This window comes from Entelurus aequoreus, linkage group LG15 (genome assembly GCF_033978785.1).
Source record: "Entelurus aequoreus isolate RoL-2023_Sb linkage group LG15, RoL_Eaeq_v1.1, whole genome shotgun sequence".
Lineage (NCBI taxonomy): Eukaryota > Metazoa > Chordata > Actinopteri > Syngnathiformes > Syngnathidae > Entelurus > Entelurus aequoreus.
Genome location: NC_084745.1, coordinates 4,068,709 through 4,093,407, shown reverse-complemented (window position 1 = coordinate 4,093,407; position 24,699 = coordinate 4,068,709). Strand labels below are relative to the sequence as shown.

At 40.8% G+C, this 24,699-nt stretch overlaps 1 long non-coding RNA gene across 2 annotated transcripts in view; it reads right to left on the bottom strand.

The window, feature by feature from the left end:
- Positions 1–15,023, bottom strand: part of LOC133630347 (uncharacterized) — a 50,452-nt gene extending 35,429 nt beyond the window's left edge. The window contains exon 1 of one of the 2 annotated variants that reach the window (XR_009821234.1): positions 14,930–15,023. This is a non-coding gene — a long non-coding RNA (uncharacterized LOC133630347). Of the gene's footprint in view, positions 1–1,516; positions 1,638–14,929 lie in introns of those variants that run through there. The other variant, XR_009821233.1, reaches the window with a different exon arrangement.
- Positions 15,024–24,699: the final 9,676 nt, after the last annotated feature.

Here is a 24,699-nt window from a genome sequence, read left to right as displayed (position 1 = left end):
GTGGTTTATCTGTTATACAGTGCTCAATACCGGGGTTGTGCGGAATATTCCTTAGGTCAGGAAAAAACACGGAGACTATATATCCTTACAAGCCTGTTTCGCAGGTTTCCCTGCTCTTCAGGGGATTTTATATAAGTTATATATATATTTTATAAAATCCCCTGAAAAGCAGGGAAGCCCAGGCTTGTAGGGATGAAATAGCCTCCATGTTTTTTCCTGACCAAACGGATATATATATATATATATATATATATATATATATATATATATATATATATATATATATATATATATATATATATATATATATATATATATATATATATATATATATATATATATATGTGTATGTATGTATGTATGTATGTATGTGTGTATGCATGTGTGTATATATACTGTATATATGTGTGTGCGTGTATATATATTGTGTGTATATATATATATATATATGTGTGTGTGTGTGTATATATATATCTATATATATATTTGTGTGTGTATGTATGTGTGTATATATGTATATATATTTGTGTATGCATGTGTGACACACACACACGCACACACACACACACACACACACACACACACACACACACACACACACACACACACACACACACACACACACACACACACACACACACACACACACACACGCATTCTTGTATTTCTTACCTTCTTGAGACCTGAGAAAAATGCCTACCTCTTTAGGACCAGCCTTTCTAGATCTATAAAGATTTGTATTTACAACATTAATAATATATACATACTATGCAAATATAAAAAAGGTAAGCTTTTTTTTACTTTTAATTTTTTGTTTGTAATTAATTTTTTACATTCATTATTTACTTAGTTATTACAGTATGTCTTTATATACATATTTATTTGATTCTTTTCAATTAATTTTGGCCAAAGTGGGTGCATTTCAATTTCTTATACACACTTGTTATTTCATATATTGGCCAGAGGGGGAGCACTTTTAAAAGCGACACACAGTCAATGATAAAAATCCCTCCTTTTTGGGACCACCCTCATTTTGATAGATGTCACCACAAATGAGACATTGTCTATTAGATGCAATGTTATTGGGACCATGATTTATGTCATCTCTTGCTCACACCTCCCCTGAATCGGCAGCCCAGCAGCTTACCAACTCTGTTACACACACCTTCTACTGACCACACATTTACAATAATGCAGGTAGAAAGGTCAGGATCACCATCAGACTCACTCACATTCAAGTAGTAGAGGAGAGCTCTAAAGCAAAGTAATCGCTAAATAAAATCAAATATAACTTTAAAGTGCTATATTGCATTGCACATAGCCCGGAAAACATTTTCAAAATAAGATGTGTAAATAATGTCTAAAGTGGGTAAAATAAGTGCTCAATAATGTTTCATTTATCTGTTTTAGTTTTGGACCAGACCTTGAATTGACTTTAGAATCTAGCAAAGCTGGAGGATTTACTTGCTACGGGTGGTAAATCCTTCCACAGTTAGCGTCCCTGGCGGATACTCACTGGTTTCCTCAGCTCTGCCGCGCTTCTGTTTCTACCCAGCGACTTCCCACTAAAGAGGCAGATGGTTCAGCTTTGCGATCTCTCGGTGCAACAACATATAATAAGCTCTGCAGGCAACAACACACAGAGGTCACTGGCTGTCAAGCTCCTCCAATAACCTGCTGCTCTGAGCTGCCCACAACCCGTGGATGAGATGGTGGCCCGATCACGCGTGCAGCCAACTGTCCCATTCGGAGATTTTTAATGAAACCTGACCACTTCCCCCTATTCCGGCGTGACATGAGTGAAATAATATAACTGCTGCATGTCCGTCTGGAGGCCTATTTACCATTCCCCTTTCTCCCGCTGTGGTCCCCACTTTGACCCTGGCGCGACTTTGAAATCTTCGCCAGCGCAAATTCCACCTGATGTTTGTTGAAATTTCACCTGACTTTCATCAGCCTGCGAGGGAAGGCGTCTGTTTGACTGCCTGCATGTCACAGGGTTGATGGGGCTTGGTGGAGGGGGGTTGGGGGGGTAGGGGGGGGGGGGGGGTGTCCAGGGGGTTGCAGCAGCTAAGATCTTGTCTTTGTCACTAAATATCAAGTAGACTGCTGGGGGAACAAAGCGTGACAATGTGGGATGAAGTGTTCCAGTGGGGTGTTCATTCCACGTCTGTTCCGGCTTGTTATGGCTCCGTCTTTCTTCCTGCGACCGTGTCATCCCAGGTCTGATTCCAGTTCTTTGTTGGAATATCCCTCCACTGACACACTGTCAAGAAAATTCTACGTCTGAATAACAAGTTCATGCTGTGATCAAGCACATAAAGATGTTGAACTACAAAGTCGGACACGTAGAATGTGACAATATGCAAAAACATGTCATGTTATTGACAAGACCAAAGGTGGATCTTCCTAGAACTGAGGCCAACAGTCAGTCTGTGTCCATGCACTAAATTAGTCCGATTTCTCAAGTAGTAAATAAGCCTCCTACAGCCCATAGAAACACCTTAATTCTTCATTTATGAAAAGTTGGACTAACACACCTGTATTTTAATCAATCAATCAATCAAAGATTATTTATATAGCCCTAAATCACCAGTGTCTCAAAGGGCTGCACAATCCACGACGGCATCCTGGGCTCGGATCCCACATCAGGGCAAGGAAAAACTCAACCCAATGGGATACTATGAGAAACCTTGGAGGAGACCGGGGCGACCGGTGCAATGGATGTCGAGTGGATCTAGTTCAGGATCAGAATCAGAAATACCGTAATTTCCGGACTATAAGCCGCACCTGACTATAAGCCGCAACAGCTAAATTTAGGGTAAAATACAGATTGCTCCATATATAAGCCGCACCCGACTGTAAGCCGCAGGGTTTTGATGTGTAATTAGCGTAGTATATAGGGGTTCCTGCTACCACGGAGGGGATTGTCGGGACAGAGATGACTGTTTGGGAACGCAAAGCGTCCCATTTATTAACAATAAATCTTTCAATCATTCAATCAAACTTTCACATCTTTGACATGGCGAACAGCATTCGTGCAGAGTACAAATAATACAACGGTGCAAAGTAATACAAAGTGCTCGCCTGTACGTTATCAAAATAACCAGCCTACCGGTATATGAAAAGTCAGTCTTTAATCATTGTGTCATCATCTTCTTCCTGTGTACTAAAACCACCGAAATCCTCTTCGTCGGTGTCGGAGAAGAACAGGCCGTATATAAGCCGCACCCTTGTATAAGCCGCAGGGACCAGAACGAGGGGAAAAAGTAGCGACTTATAGTCCGGAAATTACGGTACTTTAATAGTCCCAGAGGAGAAATTAAGATTTTCGGCACAATCCCATTCAAGAGCAGACAAACATTACAGGGAGACAGAATAGGATCAAACATTACAGGGAGACAGAACAGGATCAAACATTACAGGGAGACAGAACAGGATCCCTGACGGCTCTGCCAACTTCCGGCGCCCCTTACAAAAAAGGTGAGAAACAGGTAAATGCTGGGAAGGGGGGAAGGTAAGAAAAAAAAAATATATATCTTCAGTCTAAGCCTGGGCCCCTGGAGAGGGGGTCAAGATTGAGGCCAAGGAAAAAGTTAGTTAATTAATTTGTCTTTATCTACTATGAACACGTCACTTCCTTCTGACGGCGTTCCACGCCCCAAACCTTGCCGGCCTCGTTCTGCGCAGAGGATTCTGGGAGAGGTATTTTGTTTTCAGGCCTGACAAACGCTAAAGCGCCAGGAAAAACCACAATCACCAAGTTTTTGTTCGATTGAAACCGCAATACCGCAGCATCTACACAACCGTCACATCCCTAGTGTTTACTGTTGTTGTAGTTGGCAGTGATGTAGAACAGCAACGCTATTATTATTATTTGGCCGTGCCATATAGCTAATTAAGGGTCTGCTCCCTGTACGATCAGTGTCAGAGCTTGGTCCGCTTAGCCGGCAGTAAGTCGGACACGTTTCCAGTGAGGGTTGGACTCCGCCAAGGCTGCCCTTTGTCACCAATTCTGTTCATAACTTTTATGGACAGAATTTCTAGGCGCAGTCAGGGCGTTGAGGATATCCGGTTTGGTTGCTGCAGGATTAGGTCTCTGCTTTTTGCAGATGATGTGGTCCTGATGGCTTCATCTGGCCAGGATCTTCAGCTCTCACTGGATCGGTTCGCAGCCGAGTGTGAAGCGACTGGGATGAGAATCAGCACCTCCAAGTCCAAGTCTATGGTTCTCGCCCGGGAAAGGGGGCCATCTCCGAGTTGGGGAGGAGATCTTGCCCCATGTGGAGGAGTTAAAGTACCTCAGAGTCTTGTTCACGAGTGAGGGAAGAGTGGATGGTGAGATCGACAGGCGGATCGGTGCGGCGTCTTCAGTAATGCGGACGCTGTATCGATCCGTTGTGGTGAAGAAGGAGCTGAGCCGGAAGGCAAAGCTCTCAATTTACCGGTCGATCTACGTTCCCATCCTCACCTATGGTCATGAGCTTTGGGTTATGACCGAAAGGACAAGATCACGGGTACAAGCGGCCCAAATGAGTTTCCTCCGTCGGGTGGCGGGGCACTCCCTTAGAGATAGGGTGAGAAGCTCTGTCATCCGGGAGGAACTCAAAGTAAAGCCGCTGCTCCTCCACATGGAGAGGAGCCAGATGAGGTGGTTCGGGCATCTGGTCAGGATGCCACCCGAACGCCTCCCTAGGGAGGTGTTTCGGGCACATCCGACCGGTAGGAGGCCACGGGGAAGACCCAGGACACGTTGGGAAGACTATGTCTCCCGGCTGGCCTGGGAAAGCCTCGGGATCCCTTGGGAGGAGCTGGACGAAGTGGCTGGGGAAAGGGAAGTCTGGGAAAATGGATGGATAGATGGAGGTAGACAAACACCCTGCAAGTGAGTGTGTAGTTTTATTATTGGTTGAGACAAAAAAATATCATAAAACAGTTTTTTAGGAAGCTGCGACTGAATCGTAAACCAAATACATGACTTGCAAGCCGGCAAGGATGCACACACACTCCGAGGCAAGCACATATTGGCCGGAACAGGGCTTTTGCCTCAGAAGGGAATTAATTTGTTTCTTTTAAAGGGCCAAGACAGCGAGGGGAGCCCGTGGCGTTAAATAGAGATGATCATTGAGCTGTCCAAAAACATATGGAGATGGACCCTGAGAGACGCGGGCAATGAAGATAAAGCTGTTCTCCGGCAGCCATGAGCACTAATGTAATAGGCTTGGCTAGACAGATAAACAACACAGCACCTCTGGTGAGTAGTCAAGCCCCTTATAAATAAAAGTTAAGATGGATCCTCCTTGTTCTGAGTCATTATGGATCGCCTGCCTCACTATCCAGCCCCTCCCCCACCCGGCGGTCATCAATCTCCCGAGCTCTCCATAAAAGCCTGCAGCCGATAATTAATGATAGATTGGTGGTTAATGAAAGATTTAGGTGGCATAAAGGATGCTCGGCAATCCGCTGGCGTGTGTGAGGCTTTTGAGCTTTGATAGCCCACGGCCCATTAATCGAGCCCCCCCAAGACAAGCCGAGGTAATGGCCTGACAGTCACAGCCGTGGCAGGTGGAGGTAAAGGTTAAGGGGGAGGGGCTAGAAGCATCTTGTGGTCACCACGCAGCAGAAGGCGTCGCAGAGGGCACTCGTCACAACGCAGACAGCCGTTTAACCCCCAGTCTCTCGAGGGGGGGGTTGAGGCAACACTGTGCCACACGCCGCTGACAAAATATTTAATTCCGACATAAAAGGTGACTTCACACTAACACGCTCCCTCTTGCCTCTTTTCTCTTCTTCCCCTCCACAGCATTCAATTTATTTCCTTCAGACGCATGCTTCACCAGGTACCTCCCCCTCCCGGCTTATCAAGTTTCCATGGCGACGCCTCGCATCCACTCCTGTTTTATTCCAGCCTGTTGGGACCCCCGTAGGGGAAAGCTTCACTCGGAAATAACGGGAAGGGGAGTTTAGTGGGGGGAGAACAACCTGCGGCAGCAGTGAAGAGGAGACTTGCTGCCATCGCACCTCGCTCCATTTACCTCTCCCCCTTTTCATGTGGCCTTGCATCCAGACTTCTAGTACCACACATAGACAACACGACTGCAAAGTATGTCTATGAAGGTTCTCATTCATCCGGTCTTTATAGTCTTAGGGCCTTCAACTGGACTGTTTGGTTGGTCTTAGAAGACGTTTGGTCTCTCATCTGAGTAGACTTCATCACTTCATGATCATGGACTTAGATTGTTACATCTAGTCTTAGACTTAGATTGTTACATCGAGTCTTGGACTTAGATTGGTCACATCTAGTCTTAGGCTTAGATTGCTACATCTAGTCTTAGACTTAGATTGGTCACATCTAGTCTTAGACTTAGATTGTTACATCTAGTCTTAGACATAGATTGGTCACATCTAGTCTTAGACTTAGATTGGTCACATCTAGTCTTAGACTAAGATTGTTACATCTAGTCTTAGACTTAGATTGGTCAAATCAAGTCTTAGACTTCGATTGGTCACATCTAGTCTTAGACTAAGATTGTTACATCTAGTCTTAGACTTCGATTGGTCACATCTAGTCTTAGACATAGATTGGTCACATCTATTCTTAGACTTAGATTGTTCACATCTAGTCTTAGTCTTAGATTGGTCACATCTAGTCTTAGACTAAGATTGTTACATCGAGTCTTAGACTTAGATTGTTACATCGAGTCTTAGACTTAGATTGGTCACATCTAGTCTTAGACTTAGATTGGTCACATCTAGTCTTAGGCTTAGATTGTTACATCTAGTCTTAGACTTAGATTGGTCACATCTAGTCTTAGACTTAGATTGTTACATCTAGTCTTAGACATAGATTGGTCACATCTAGTCTTAGACTTAGATTGGTCACATCTAGTCTTAGACTTAGATTGGTCACATTTAGTCTTAGACTAAGATTGTTACATCTAGTCTTAGACTTAGATTGGTCAAATCTAGTCTTAGACTTAGATTGGTCACATCTAGTCTTAGACTAAGATTGTTACATCTAGTCTTGGACTTAGATTGGTCACATCTAGTCTTAGTTTTAGATTGGTCACATCTAGTCTTAGACTTAGATTGGTCACATCGAGTCTTAGACTTAGATTGGTCACATCTAGTCTTAGACTAAGATTGTTACATCTAGTCTTAGACTTAGATTGCTACATCTAGTCTTAGACATAGATTGGTCACATCTAGTCTTAGACTTAGATTGGTCACATCTAGTCTTGGACTTAGATTGGTCACATCTAGTCTTAGTTTTAGATTGGTCACATCTAGTCAGACTTAGATTGGTCACATCTAGTCTTAGACTTAGATTGGTCACATCTAGTCTTAGACTTAGATTGGTCACATCTAGTCTTAGACTAAGATTGTTACATCTAGTCTTAGACTTAGATTGGTCAAATCAAGTCTTAGACTTAGATTGGTCACATCTAGTCTTAGACTAAGATTGGTCACATCTAGTCTTGGACTTAGATTGGTCACATCTAGTCTTAGTTTTAGATTGGTCACATCTAGTCTTAGACTTAGATTGGTCACATCGAGTCTTAGACTTAGATTGGTCACATCTAGTCTTAGACTAAGATTGTTACATCTAGTCTTAGACTTAGATTGCTACATCTAGTCTTAGACATAGATTGGTCACATCTAGTCTTAGACTTAGATTGGTCACATCTAGTCTTGGACTTAGATTGGTCACATCTAGTCTTAGTTTTAGATTGGTCACATCTAGTCAGACTTAGATTGGTCACATCTAGTCTTAGACTTAGATTGGTCACATCTAGTCTTAGACTTAGATTGGTCACATCTAGTCTTAGACTAAGATTGTTACATCTAGTCTTAGACTTAGATTGGTCAAATCAAGTCTTAGACTTAGATTGGTCACATCTAGTCTTAGACTAAGATTGTTACATCTAGTCTTAGACTTCGATTGGTCACATCTAGTCTTAGACATAGATTGGTCACATCTATTCTTAGACTTAGATTGTTCACATCTAGTCTTAGTCTTAGATTGGTCACATCTAGTCTTAGACTAAGATTGTTACATCAAGTCTTAGACTTAGATTGTTACATCGAGTCTTAGACTTAGATTGGTCACATCTAGTCTTAGACTTAGATTGGTCACATCTAGTCTTAGGCTTAGATTGTTACATCTAGTCTTAGACTTAGATTGGTCACATCTAGTCTTAGACTTAGATTGTTACATCTAGTCTTAGACATAGATTGGTCACATCTAGTCTTAGACTTAGATTGGTCACATCTAGTCTTAGACTTAGATTGGTCACATTTAGTCTTAGACTAAGATTGTTACATCTAGTCTTAGACTTAGATTGGTCAAATCTAGTCTTAGACTTAGATTGGTCACATCTAGTCTTAGACTAAGATTGTTACATCTAGTCTTAGACTTCGATTGGTCACATCCAGTCTTAGACATAGATTGGTCACATCTATTCTTAGACTTAGATTGGTCACATCTAGTCTTGGACTTAGATTGGTCACATCTAGTCTTAGTTTTAGATTGGTCACATCTAGTCTTAGACTTAGATTGGTCACATCGAGTCTTAGACTTAGATTGGTCACATCTAGTCTTAGACTAAGATTGTTACATCTAGTCTTAGACTTAGATTGCTACATCTAGTCTTAGACATAGATTGGTCACATCTAGTCTTAGACTTAGATTGGTCACATCTAGTCTTGGACTTAGATTGGTCACATCTAGTCTTAGTTTTAGATTGGTCACATCTAGTCAGACTTAGATTGGTCACATCTAGTCTTAGACTTAGATTGGTCACATCTAGTCTTAGACTTAGATTGGTCACATCTAGTCTTAGACTAAGATTGTTACATCTAGTCTTAGACTTAGATTGCTACATCTAGTCTTAGACATAGATTGGTCACATCTAGTCTTAGACTTGGTTTGGTCACATCTAGTCTTGGACTTAGATTGGTCACATCTAGTCTTAGTTTTAGATTGGTCACATCTAGTCAGACTTAGATTGGTCACATCTAGTCTTAGACTTAGATTGGTCACATCTAGTCTTAGACTTAGATTGGTCACATCTAGTCTTAGACTAAGATTGTTACATCTAGTCTTAGACTTAGATTGCTACATCTAGTCTTAGACATAGATTGGTCACATCTAGTCTTAGACTTAGATTGGTCACATCTAGTCTTAGTCTTAGATTGGTCACATCTAGTCTTAGACTTGGATTGGTCACATCTAGTCTTGGACTTAGATTGGTCACATCTAGTCTTAGTTTTAGATTGGTCACATCTAGTCAGACTTAGATTGGTCACATCTAGTCTTAGACTTAGTTTGGTCATAACTACACTTAGACTTAGATTGGTCAGAACTAAACTTAGACTTAAATTGGTCACATCTAGTCTTAGACTTAGATTTATCACATCTTGTCTTAGACTTAGATTGGTAACATCTAGTCTTAGACTTAGTTTGGTCATAACTAGACTTAGACTTAGATTGGTCAGAACTAAACTTAGACTTAGATTGGTCACATCTAGTCTTAGTCTTAGATTGGTCACATCTAGTCTTAGACTTAGATTGGTCACATCTAGTCTTAGTCTTAGATTGGTCACATCTAGTTAGACTTAAATTGGTCACATCTAGTCTTACACTTAGATTGGTCAGATTTAGTCTTAGATTGGTCACGTCTAGTCAGACTTAGATTGTGACCAATCTAAGTCTAAGACTAGATCTACTTGGATGAGTTGTGAGTCGTCTTCTAAGACAAACCCAACAGTCCAGTAGTGATGGATTGAAAGCTCTGAGATGCTGCAAAGTACATTTTTCAGTGAGTTGCAATCTTTGCTTCCTGCCTACCATAGTTGATACATTATTATCGTAAATATTCCTATTTTAACCTGTTCTTTCACCACTTGAGGAAGCCGCCGATATGTTGACGAGCTCCACCGCCAGTTCAAAGGTTTCTCTATTCTTCTCTCTTTTCTTTCAAGGCCGACAGTATCGCTGACATATCAGTTCTCACAAACACCTCAAGGTAACATGCTCGTGTCAAGACAACAAAAAGAAGATATACAAGTGAGAGTTTGGATATTATGAACCTTAGAAATATCACCCAGGAGTTTTATCAGAACTGGACAACATTTCAGACTATAATAAATAGAGGAAAAGGAGTTAGGATTCTCTGAAGCCATCAAAAGCTATAATTTAAAGTGAAAATCCTAATTGAAAGTCCTCGGTATTGTGAACAAATACACCCTGAAACACCAACAGTACCTCCTCTGATGGAATTTATGTGGACATTATTTTTGTAATTTCTTTAGAGCCCAAACAAAGTCTGCGGGCTATAGAGCGTTTTCTATTCGTGCTCCAGTAATCTGGAATGTTCTAGCAGTAACAGTTAGAAATGCTACCTCAGTAAAAGCATTTAAGTCCCATCTTAAAACTAATTTATATACTCTAGCTTTTAAATAGACCCCCCTTTTAGACCAGTTGATCTGCCGTCTCTTTTTCTGCTCTGCTCCCCTCTCCTCCGTGGAGAGGGGGGGGGGGGGTACAGATGCGGCACTAGCTGTCCAAAGTTGGGACCCAGGGTGGACCGCTCATCTTTGCATCAGTTGGGAACGTCTCTGTGCTGCTGACCTGTCTCCATTCAAGATGATCTTCTGCTGGCCCCACTATGGACTGGACTCTCACACTATTATGTTAGATCCACTATGGACTGGACTCTCACACTATTATGTTAGATCCACTATGGACTGGACTCTCACACTATTATGTTAGATCCACTATGGACTAGACTCTCACTATTATGTTAGATCCACTATGGACTGGACTCTCACTATTATGTTAGATCCACTATGGACTGGACTGTCACACTATTATGTTAGATCCACTATGGACTGGACTCTCACTATTATGTTAGATCCACTATGGACTGGACTCTCACACTATTATGTTAGATCCACTATGGACTGGACTGACACTATTATGTTAGATCCACTATGGACTGGACTCTCACACTATTATGTTAGATCCACTATGGACTGGACTCACACTATTATGTTAGATCCACTATGGACTGGACTCTCACACTATTATGTTAGATCCACTATGGACTGGACTCACACTATTATGTTAGATCCACTATGGACTGGACTCTCACACTATTATGTTAGAGTTATGGTACAGATCTATTTGCCTTCTTTTGTCTTCCCAGAATCCAACTCTGGTGCTTCGTGGAGCTGAAATGTTTCTGATCTCTCTTCAGCCGGCATGAAAGTATCTAATTGATAAAGAACAAACTTGCTTTGAGCTCATTAGCATATTGTTTCATGCTAATAAATCACAGCTGTAACTCAATTCTTCCAAGCGTCTCACATTTCCATTTGGAGAGTGGAGGCGCCGTCCTTGGAGTCTGTAACATTAGAATAACTACAGCTGAGCTAATATAGACATCTGATATCAAATTAGATCACATAATTTCATTTCTTTACTTAATTATCAATTCCTCTCTGCAGGACCTTCCGAAAGAGAAGAGATGTAATCTGCCACGCCATAAATTGCTCTTCTTATTTTGATATTACCATTTAGAACATTTGAAATGCATATTAAGTGGCCGTGTCCAGATAGTCTTACTTCAATTGTGTTATCTCAAAAGGACTATCCAAGGTGTGACGCCGCATGCTTTATTTTCAGATCTTATTTAAAGAAGTTCTTTGAACATTCTTTTGTCCTCACTTGAGTCGTCTGCCTTCGCTGCAAATTCCGTGAAAGAGCCAGGATTTTGTCAACAAAACATGTCAACATCTTTACAAAGGGATTTATTGTGCAATAAATAGTATAAATAGTACCACGGCGGCCGTGAAGCTGTACACAAACACAACACACTTGACTATTTATTCAGTCAAACAAACTACAGTGCTAATGAGCTCAAGTCGTGTTGTAGTACTGATACCAACACTTTGCTATCAGTACTGATACCACTACTTTGCTATCAGTACTGATACCAACACTTTGCTATCAGTACTGATACCAACACTTTGCCATCAGTACTGATACCAACACTTTGCTATCAGTACGGATACCAACACTTTGCTATCAGTACTGATGCCAACACTTTGCTATCAGTACTGATACCAACACTTTGTTATCAGTACTGATACCAATACTTTGCTATCAGTACTGATACTAAAATGTATTTCAGTACTTTTCCTAATAAAGTGGACCGCAAACAAATGTCATGGTTGGCTTTATTTGAACAGAAAAGTGTGTGATACAGGAATCATGTTTCTTATTGCACTCAAAGAACAATTTTAGAAGAATGACATAAAAGGAAACTGCACTTATTCATTGATGCATTCTAATTGTAGGTGGCTAGCATTGTAGCTAATAGGAGCAACCCAAGTCACTTGAAGAATACGTTCAGTAATCATCAATAATACTTCATTTACGTGCTGTGACCTGTATGATCAATCAATCAATCAATCAATCAATCAATCAATCAATCAATCAATCAATCAATCAATCAATCAATCAATCAATCAATCAATCAATCAATCAATCAATCAATCAATCAAACAATGTTTTCTTATATAGCCCTGCATCATGAGTGTCTCAAAGGGCTGCACAAGCCACAACAACATCCTTGGCTCAGATCACACATCAGGGCAAGAAAAAACTCAACCCAAAAAGATGACAATGAACCCACCCACCCCCAGGGAGGGTTCATTGGTATCCACTAAGGACTGGACTCTCACACTCTTAACTAGATCCACTATGGACTGGACTCTCACACTATTATGTTAGATCCACTATGGACTGGACTCTCACTATTATGTTAGATCCACTATGGACTGGACTCTCACACTATTATGTTAGATCCACTATGGACTGGACTCTCACACTATTATGTTAGATCCACTATGAACTGGACTCTCACACTATTATGTTAGATCCAGTATGGACTGGACTCTCACTATTATGTTAGATCCACTATGAACTGGACTCTCACACTATTATGTTAGATCCACTATGGACTGGACTCTCACACTATTATGTTAGATCCACTATGGACTGGACTCTCACACTATTATGTTAGATCCACTATGGACTGGACTCTCACACTATTATGTTAGATCCACTATGGACTGGACTCTCACACTCTTAACTAGATCCACTATGGACTGGACTCTCACACTATTATGTTAGATCCACTATGGACTGGACTCTCACTATTATGTTAGATCCACTATGAACTGGACTCTCACACTATTATGTTAGATCCACTATGGACTGGACTCTCACACTATTATGTTAGATCCACTATGGACTGGACTCTCACACTATTATGTTAGATCCACTATGGACTGGACTCTCACACTATTATGTTAGATCCACTATGGACTGGACTCTCACACTATTATGTTAGATCCACTATGGACTGGACTCTCACACTTTTATGTTAGATCCACTATGGACTGGACTCTCTCACTATTATGTTAGATCCACTATGGACTGGACTCTCACACTATTATGTTAGATCCACTATGGACTGGACTCTCACTATTATGTTAGATCCACTATGGACTGGACTCTCACTATTATGTTAGATCCACTATGGACTGGACTCTCACACTATTATGTTAGATCCACTATGGACTGGACTCTCACTATTATGTTAGATCCACTATGGACTGGACTCTCACACTATTATGTTAGATCCACTATGGACTGGACTCTCACACTATTATGTTAGATCCACTATGGACTGGACTCTCACACTATTATGTTAGATCCACTATGGACTGGACTCTCACACTTTTATGTTAGATCCACTATGGACTGGACTCTCTCACTATTATGTTACATCCACTATGGACTGGACTCTCACACTATTATGTTAGATCCACTATGGACTGGACTCTCACTATTATGTTAGATCCACTATGGACTGGACTCTCACTATTATGTTAGATCCACTATGGACTGGACTCTCACACTATTATGTTAGATCCACTATGGACTGGACTCTCACTATTATGTTAGATCCACTATGGACTGGACTCTCACACTATTATGTTAGATCCACTATGGACTGGACTCTCACTATTATGTTAGATCCACTATGGACTGGACTCTCACACTATTATGTTAGATCCACTATGGACTGGACTCACACTATTATGTTAGATCCACTATGGACTGGACTCTCACTATTATGTTAGATCCACTATGGACTGGACTCTCACTATTATGTTAGATCCACTATGGACTGGACTCTCACACTATTAACTAGATCCACTCGACATAAACATTGATTGATAGAAAATGGATGGATTGTACTTTTTCGTCACTTATTGTTTGTCTTTGGTACACTAATGTGTTTATTATAGGCCATTTGTTCTTTCTTTTATTTTTGCAAAAATATACATCTATTTCTATATTGCTCTTTTTATCTTTGGTATAAACATTATCATGTGAACTCCAAGTTATTGTTTTTTTGTTGTTGCTATTTTTGTATTACAACACTTTATTATTGATCATGTTGTCCTGCATTGTCATCTTTTGTTTTGTGATTGTGTGATGTTTTCATGCCTGGACCCCCAGGAAGAATAGTCTCCACTGCGGTCTAGACCAGGGGTCGGCAACCCAAAATGTTGAAAGAGCCATATTGGACCAAAAAAACAAAAACAAATCTGTCTGGAGCTGCAAAAAATTAAAAGCCATATTACATGTGTCATGAGATATACATTTAATTAAGAGGACTTAAAGGAAACTAAATGAGCTCAAATATAGCTACAAATGAGGCATAATGATGCAATATGTACATATAGCTAGCCTAAATAGCATGTTAGCATCGATTAGCTTGCAGTCATGCAGTGACCAAATATGTCTGATTAGCACTCCACACAAGTCAATAACACCAACAAAACTCACCTTTGTGCACTCATGCACGACGTTAAAAGTGTGGTGGACAAAATGAGACAGAAAAAGAAGTGGCATAAAACACGTCCTAGAAAGTCGGAGAAAGTTATGCATGTAAACAGACTATACGGTGAGTTCAAGGACCGCCAAATAAGTAGGACAAAACGGCGCTCGCCAAATACTTGAATCGGTGAAGCATATTTAATATAAACAGTGTGATTTATAACAATTACGGAGGTTTGTGTCATGTTTGTCCTCCTACAGAAACCATACTAAACAAAAAAATTGATTTTTTTTCCCCTCATCTTTTTCCATTCTTCATACATTTTTGAAAAATCTCCAGAGAGCCACTAGGGCGGCGCTAGAGCCGCGGGTTGCCGACGGCGGGGATCCTTAATAAACTAAACTAAACTAAACTTGAATAGACATTTTTATGTTTTGCGCATTTCTAGGGGCAATGTTACAGTAAACGCGGCTATTGTGTTAGCGGGGGAGAGCAGAGTGACAAAGTGAGCAGCACATGGCCACGCTCACAGAGACTCTGAGTGCTCCAACATCAGCAAGAGGAAGAAGGCCTGACAAGTTGCAGGGAAAGACAAGAGTTGATGATGCATTCGGGGGGGAAAAATGACTTTTTTAGCACCGATTTGTCCTGTTTTAATGTGGATTTATACTTAAGACTGATGTCCTCACCTGGTGTGGCTCTCCCTGCACTCTGGACTCCCAACGCTCGTCTTAATTAAGCACACATTAGATATAAAAATCATCTCCACGGTTTTCTGTGCTGGCTCTTCTGTCTCATCTTCTGCATCTTTCTTCTCGATTAGAATGTCTTCTGCATCTGCCTCCTCACTCTCTCCTGATCTCTCTTCCAGGGTTGCCAAACTCCCCAGTAAGGAAGGTAGATATTGACTGTCATACAAGTTGCCAGACGTTGATGGATGACATCAGTTTGCATAATTGATTACAATGGATGCTGTAAACATCAAAAGGTAAAGTAAAAATGCAACTTTAAATGAATTTGTAGTTTGTAGTCGCAAGTAGGAACACACATTTGTTGCTGGAAAAAGGAAGTATATATGTATATGTTTACCGTAATTTCCGGACTATAAGCCGCACCAGCTAAATTTAGGGGAAAATACAGATTGCTCCATATATAAGCCGCACCCGACTATAAGGCGCAGGGTTTTGATGTGTAATTAGCGTAGTATATAGGGGTTCCTGCTACCACGGAGGGGATTGTCGGGACAGAGATGACTGTTTGGGAACGCAAAGCGTCCCATTTATTAACAATAAATCTTTCAATCATTCAATCAAACTTTCACATCTTTGACATGGCGAGCAGCATTCGTGCAGAGTACAAATAATACAACGGTGCAAAGTAATACAAAGTCCTCGCCTGTACGTTATCAAAATAACCAGCCTACCGGTATATGAAAAGTCAGTCTTTAATCATTGTGTCATCGTCTTCTTCCTGCGTACTAAAACCACCGAAATCCTCTTCGTCGGTGTCGGAGAAGAACAGGCCGTATATAAGCCGCACCCTTGTATAAGCCGCAGGGACCAGAACGAGGGGAAAAAGTAGCGGCTTATAGTCCGGAAATTACGGTATATGTGTATGTACATATGCTTATACAGTACATATATATATATATATATTTAATTAGGGTTGTACAGTATACAGGTACTAGTATAGTATCGCGGTACTAATGAATTAAAAACAGTATTATACTCTGTTTGAAAAGTATCGGTTCCTGGGCATCGGGGCGCGTCACGTCACGTGGTGACATTGCTGGTTTTGCAAGCAAGGAGCATGTTGGGCAGCGCACACACACAGAGTACTTACAAGCAGACACAGCGTGGAGACAGAAAAGGGAGAATGGATGCATTTTGGTGTAAAAAGTAAAGATAAAGGTGAAGTTATAACACTGAAACACCCTCAGGATTACTTCCAAATCACTAATCCTGGCCTCCGTGGCGACAAATAAAGTAAGTTTTTTACACGTAGCATTATCACTGGAGGACGAGGAATAGCTAAACATGCTACACTACACAGCGTAGGAGGATACAATAGCTCACCGCCGTCACAATGTAAACAAACGCCATGGGTGGATCTACACCTGACATCCACTGTAATGATACCAAGTACAACAGCGTATCTAGTTGATACTACTATGATTACATCGATATTTTTTGGCATCACAACATCTTATTTTATTTTATTTATATATATATATTTACATATATTATATATTATTTATAATGTTTATAAAGTCAGCAAATACGTCCCTGAACACATGAGGACTTTGAATATGACCAATGTGTGATCCTGTAACTACTTGGTATCAGATCGATGTAGATACTTCTGGAACAGGGACAGATGTAGACACTTCTGGAACATGGACGGATGTAGACACTTCTGGAACAGGGACAGATGTAGATACTTCTGGAACATGGACAGATGTAGATACTTCTGGAACAGGGACAGATGTAGATACTTCTGGAACATGGACAGATGTAGACACTTCTGGAACAGGGACAGATGTAGATACTTCTGGAACAGGGACAGATGTAGATACTTCTGGAATATGGACAGATGTAGATACTTGGGACAGATGTAGATACTTCTGGAACAGGGACAGATGTAGATACTTCTGGAACAGAGACAGATGTAGATACTTCTGGAACATGGACAGATGTAGATAATTCTGGAACAGGTACAGATGTAGATACTTCTGGAACATGGACAGATGTAGATACTTCTGGACAGGGACAGATGTAGATACTTCTGGGACATGGACAGACATAGATACTTCTGGAACATGGACAGATGTAGATACTTCTGGAACAGGGACAGGTGTAGATACTTCTGGAACAGGGACAGATGTAGATACTTCTGGAACAGGGACAGATGTAGATACTTCTGGAACAGGGACAGATGTAGATACTTCTGGACAGGGACAGATGTAGATACTTCTGGAACATGGACAGATGTAGATACTTCTGGACAGGGACAGATGTAGATACTTCTGGGACATGGACAGACATAGATACTTCTGGAACATGGACAGATGTAGATACTTCTGGAACAGGGACAGGTGTAGATACTTCTGGAACAGGGACAGATGTAGATACTTCTGGAACAGGGACAGATGTAGATACTTCTGGACAGGGACAGATGTAGATACTTCTGGAACATGGACAGATGTAGATACTTCTGGACAGGGACAGATGTAGATACTTCTGGGACATGGACAGACGTAGATACTTCTGGAACATGGACAGATGTAGATACTTCTGGAACAGGGACATATGTAGATACTTCTGGAACATGGATAGATGTAGATACTTCTGGAACATGGACAGATGTAGATACTTCTGGAACAGGGACAGATGTAGATACTTCTGGAACAGGGACAGATGTAGATACTTCTGGAACATGGACAGATGTAGATACTTCTGGAACATGGACAGATGTAGATACTTCTGGAACATGGACAGATGTAGATACTTCTGGAACAGGGACAGATGTAGATACTTCTGGAACAGGGACAGATGTAGATACTTCTGGAACATGGACATACGTAGATACTTCTGGAACAGGGACAGATGTAGATACTTCTGGAACATGGACAGATGTAGATAATTCTGGAACAGGGACAGATGTAGATACTTCTGGGACAGGGACAGACGTAGATACTTCTGGAACAGGGACATATGTAGATACTTCTGGAACAGGGACAGATGTAGATACTTCTGGAACAGGGACAGATGTAGATACTTCTGGAACAAGGACAGATGTAGATACTTCTGGAACAGGGACAGATGTAGATACTTCTGGAACATGGATAGATGTAGATACTTGGGACAGATGTAGATACTTCTGGAACAGGGACAGATGTAGATACTTCTGGAACAGAGACAGATGTAGATACTTCTGGAACAGGGACATATGTAGATACTTCTGGAACAGAGACAGATGTAGATACTTCTGGAACATGGACAGATGTAGATACTTATGGAACAGGGACATATGTAGATACTTCTGGAACAGAGACAGATGTAGATACTTCTGGAACATGGACAGATGTAGATACTTCTGGAACAGGGACATATGTAGATACTTCTGGAACAGAGACAGATGTAGATACTTCTGGAACATGGACAGATGCAGATACTTGGGACATATGTAGATACTTCTGGAACAGGGACAGATGTAGATACTTCTGGAACAGGGACAGATGTAGATACTTCTGGAACATGGACAGATGTAGATACTTCTGGAACAGGGACAGATGTAGATACTTCTGGAACAGGGACAGATGTAGATACTTCTGGAACAGGGACAGATGTAGATACTTCTGGAACAGGGACATATGTAGATACGTCTGGAACATGGACAGATGCAGATACTTATGGAACAGGGACAGATGTAGATACTTCTGGAACAGGGACAGATGTAGATACTTCTGGAACAGGGACAGATGTAGATACTTCTGGAACAGGGACATATGTAGATACTTCTGGAACATAGACAGATGTAGATACTTCTGGAACATGGACAGATGTAGATACTTCTGGAACAGGGACAGATGTAGATACTTCTGGAACATGGACAGATGTAGATACTTCTGGAACATGGACAGATGTAGATACTTCTGGAACAGGGACAGATGTAGATACTTCTGGAACAGGGACAGATGTAGATACTTCTGGAACAGGGACATATGTAGATACTTCTGGAACATAGACAGATGTAGATACTTCTGGAACATGGACAGATGTAGATACTTCTGGAACATGGACAGATGTAGATACTTCTGGAACATGTACATACGTAGATACTTCTGGAACAGGGACATATGTAGATACTTCTGGAACATAGACAGATGTAGATACTTCTGGAACATGGACAGATGTAGATACTTTTGGAACATGGACATACGTAGATACTTCTGGAACATGGACAGATGTAGATACTTCTGGAACATGGACAGATGTAGATACTTCTGGAACATGGACATACGTAGATACTTCTGGAACATGGACAGATGTAGATACTTCTGGAACATGGACAGATGTAGATACTTCTGGAACATGGACATACGTAGATACTTCTGGAACAGGGACAGATGTAGATACTTCTGGAACATGGACAGACGTAGATACTTCTGGAACAGGGACAGATGTAGATGCCCCTCCATGCGGACTATTTAGCTCGTTAGTAACCAAATTTATGAAATGGCTTAATTGGCGGATGCTAATGAGGGACAATTAATTTGCGTCCTCCTAATTGTTTCTCCCTCTGCCAGAATAAAGCGATTAAAACACAAACCAAACACATCCATTCCCCCCTCTTTATGACAAGGGTGCTAAAAAAAGGAGCTCATCATTCAGGGGAAAGTTGTTGGACAGAAATGAAAAGGCGATAATGAGCGGGCGGGGGTCAAAATGACAGAATGCATAAAGCATCCTCAGAATGCTGATTGTTTAGCCAACATAAAACACTGCAGGGGTGTGAGCCTCACAAGCAGGCGCTGATTTAAGGCCCGCATGCCATGGCGGGGCAGATAGTACATCATGAACGCTTCCACTGTGTCTCAACTGGCATCTGGAGAACACTGGCATCCTCCACGCACTCCTGTCTGCTCGCTACCTCCCGTCACCATGGTAACCCTGCACACCATCACTCCCACAAGCCTCCCTCTCCTCCTCCAGACTGCAAGCATGTGAAAGACCAAAAGGAGCGTGGAGAAGACGAAATAGGACGAGTGTTCCACGTTCAGGGTCGCAAAGGTGTGGAAAGTTTCCGCTAAATGTCCGAAGTTTGGACATTTTGACCATTTTTTTACTATTCAAATTTGGACACCGTCCATCTTATTGTGTAGAACAGGGGTCACCAACCTTTTTGAAAGCAAGAGCTACTTCTTGGGTACTGATTAATTCGAAGGGCTACCAGTTTGATACACACTTAAATAAATTGCCAGAAATAGCCAATTTGCTCAATTTACCTTCAACTCTATGTTATTATTAATAATTAATGATATTTATCTTTGTGGAAACACTGATCATCTTAATGATTTCTCACAATAAATATATATAGAAACAGATAAATATTAAGATTAAAGATTAAAGTACCAATGATTGTCACACACACACTAGATGTGGTGAAATTTGTCCTCTGCATTTGACCCATCCCCTTGGGGAGCAGTGGGCAGCAGCGGCGCCGCGCCCGGGAATCATTTTGGTGATTTAACCCCCAACTCCAACCCTTGATGCTGAGTGCCAAGCAGGGAGGTAATGGGTAGGGATGATGTTTGATAAGGAATTATCGAGTTCGAGCCTATTATCGAATCCTCTTATCGAACCGATTCCTTATCAATTCTCTTATGGAGTCCAGATAGGTTGTTGTATATGGAAAAAAACACACAATATTTGTTAACAAAAGCTCACTTTTATTATATAATAAAAAAATAAAATCTAATAAATAAATAAATATTGACTGTTACCCACCTAAAAAAATAAAATAAAATAAATAAATATTGACTGTTGTTACCCAAAGTATATTAAGTAGGATTTTTCAGAGAAACAAATATATACAGTAACACAAAAACAAGCTGTCTCTGTGATCACTATAGGTGTATAAATAATAATATAGTGTTAAATAAAATCAGTCCCTTGGGCACAAAACTGAAAATAATACCGCTCTCCAAAAAGTGCACTTCTGCTGCTATTGGAACATAACTGTTTGTTATGATGCTTTGACATTTTTGCACTTTATTTCTTTATTGAAAGAAAATTCTATGAAGAGAAAAGTTCTTTGCAAATGTGGTTACAATGCTAAAAAATGAAAAGTTAAAGCTAAAAAAAGAAATACACTTTATTGAGTTAACATTATTTCTTTATGGGGGACAGATGTTATGAGCTAGAGAATATAACAACTACACTACCCAGCATGCAACGGGAGTTACGAGCATGCGCGGTAGCCCCGAAAAGTGTTGCATGTTGCCACGCTGTGAAAGTAAACGTCAAGAACTCAGCCAACACGCCTCGTCTGCATTATTTATAATTAGACAGACAACACATCTACAGTGTGATTTTGTAACGTTTACAAGGAAAGAAAAACAAAAGTTAAAAAAGGGAGATGTGTTGTATATATATGTATGTGCTGCGGTTGTTTTAAGAAGGTTGCGACAGCTGCCGTAAAGGAGGTGCGTTGCTAGCCTGGTTGCTATGTTTCCGGTTGGTGGTAAAAGTGTTGGTCATGTGTTTTACCCTGCTCAAATCTCTCAGTAAAGTTATTCGATGGATTATAGCTTTTGTTTTGAACTTTATTACACCTTGGAGCGCTTTTTCCCGTCCATTGTTTTCCTGCTTTCGCTATCTGCGCCTAATGACTGAGCTACGTGACGTCATTTCTTGTGATGTCCCACGGAGCATTCCTGGTCGGGACGGGATTCGAATAAGGAATCAACTCTTTTCCTTTACTATATTGGTCTCGATAACGGGTACCGGTTCTCAAAAAGGGATTCGAGTCCGATGAGTCGGTTCTTTTCTTATCAAACAACCGGGAAAACCGGTTTCGAGTATCATCCCTAGTAATGGGTCCCATTTTTATAGTCTTTGGTATGACTCGGCTGGGATTTGAACTCCAACCTACCCATCTCAGGGCGAACCAATATGCAACACTTTATTTTTATATTTTCTCTAAGTGCACATTTTTCAAATTGAACATTTTCAAATGATCACTTCTAAGACAGTCTTGTGAAATCACAATACCCCATTTTAACTAGCTAGCCACTAACATTTTTGAACAAATCATGAATTACTTTGCACCATGTTTGTACAAATAATAACTCATGTAAAATACAAAAGTCAACTCTCAAATGTTTAAATAAATCATGTCACACTTGGAACTGGACACCAAATCTGTTATCTGTTTCTTTGTCAGTTAGTGGGAAGCCTGGCATTGCATAGGTATATGTGTTTAAAAATCCTAAAATCATTTTTAAGGTTGTATTTTTTCTCTAAAATTGTCTTTCTGAAAGTTATAAGAAGCAAAGTAAAGAAATAAATGAATTTATTTAAACAAGTGAAGACCAAGTCTTTAAAATATTTTCTTGGATTTTCAAATTCTATTTGAGTTTTGTCTCTTAGAATTAAAAATGTCGAGCAAAGCAGGACCAGCTTGCTAGTAAATAAATACAATTTAAAAAATAGAGGCAGCTCACTGGTAAGTGCTGCTATTTGAGATATTTTTAGAACAGGCCAGCGGGCTACTCATCAGGGGCCGTACTTATCAAGCTTCTTAGAATTACTCCTAAGAAGTCTGCTAAGAGTTGACTTAAGAGTAAATAAATTCTTCGCTGAAAGCTGCACTTAAAAGTTAGTTATCAAGCGTCTTACTCACACTTTCAGCGAAGTGTAGGACTGAATCTTAAGTGTCACACTCAGAGCTGAATTACGACATTACTATGTGCCGTAAACGCAATTTTAGGTGACGTCATTTCTGTGTCCATAGAAATGACCAATCACGGAAGGGAATCCGTTGTCTAAGAATAAAGAAATATCTTGGAAATATTTAAGTGGACAATGGGAGTGTATAGTTTGACAATAAACTACAAAATAATACAAAACAAACTAGTCCCCGCCGGCACTCACGCTACCGCTCCCTCTCTTCTCTTCTCTCGCCCACACACTCACTGACGTCACTCACCTCACAGCCACACACATACGCTACTCTCATAACATTTTCTTTCCAATTCATTAATTAGGCAACTAATTTGAAACTGGTGTGGGTGGCTCTATATATACTAGCCCACTGCAGACACATGCAGAAATCAACAAGGAATCGGAAAGTATTAAATCTGTGACAAAAATAATACCCGCTCTGTCTAAACGATACCGTTTGATCAGCTGCTCGTCATCAAACAAATCCAGGACATTGTTCCGTTCCCTGAACGTTGGCGCACGTCTCTCTCGCCTCAGTGCCATCCCCTGCTGGCAACTCCTAACCACTTAAGACACCTCTGAAGGTCTCTTAAATATCGTGGAGAGTAGGAGTGATTCTTAGACTTAAGAACGTTGATAAAAAGCTTTTATTGTTAAGTTTGAGAGTAGGACTAAATTTCGCAAATTCTCAGGACTTAAGTGTAAAATGGCACTCTAAGAAGCTTGATAAGTACGGCCCCTGGTCCTTACGGGCTACCTGGTGCCCACGGGCACCGCATTGGTGACCCCTGGTGTAGAATAAGATGAGAAGCTTGTAAAACACTAATGCAATGCCACACACGGATATAAATAGTCAGCTAAACAATTGGAGTAGTCTTTAAAAATATTTTACTGGTGGACAAATGAATAGAAATAGGCTAGACCAGACCTGGGCAAATGAAGGCTAGGGGGCCACATGCGGCCCGATAAGCTTTTCAATCTGGCCCGCCAGACATTCACAAATATTTTTTTTAGATGTTTAAGATGTAAAGTGTAGCTGCCATTATTATGTGCACTCATGTTTTCTAATGACCGGAAGTCTTCAACTATACTAACAATTTCAATGGTTGGAATCTGCGCTTTTGCAGGATATACTACTTACTATGCTCATCTAATTAGTTACTATGGTAATGTAATGAGTTACTATGGTAATGTAAGTCACAGCAGCTCAGACGAGGCACCAAGCAGTGTGGGCGGGGAGCGTTTCCACAGAGCGTTTCCAGAGTCTGAAATGTGGGTGTCAGGGACCGACGCGGAAGGAGATTGTAAATCTTAGTGAAATATCACATATG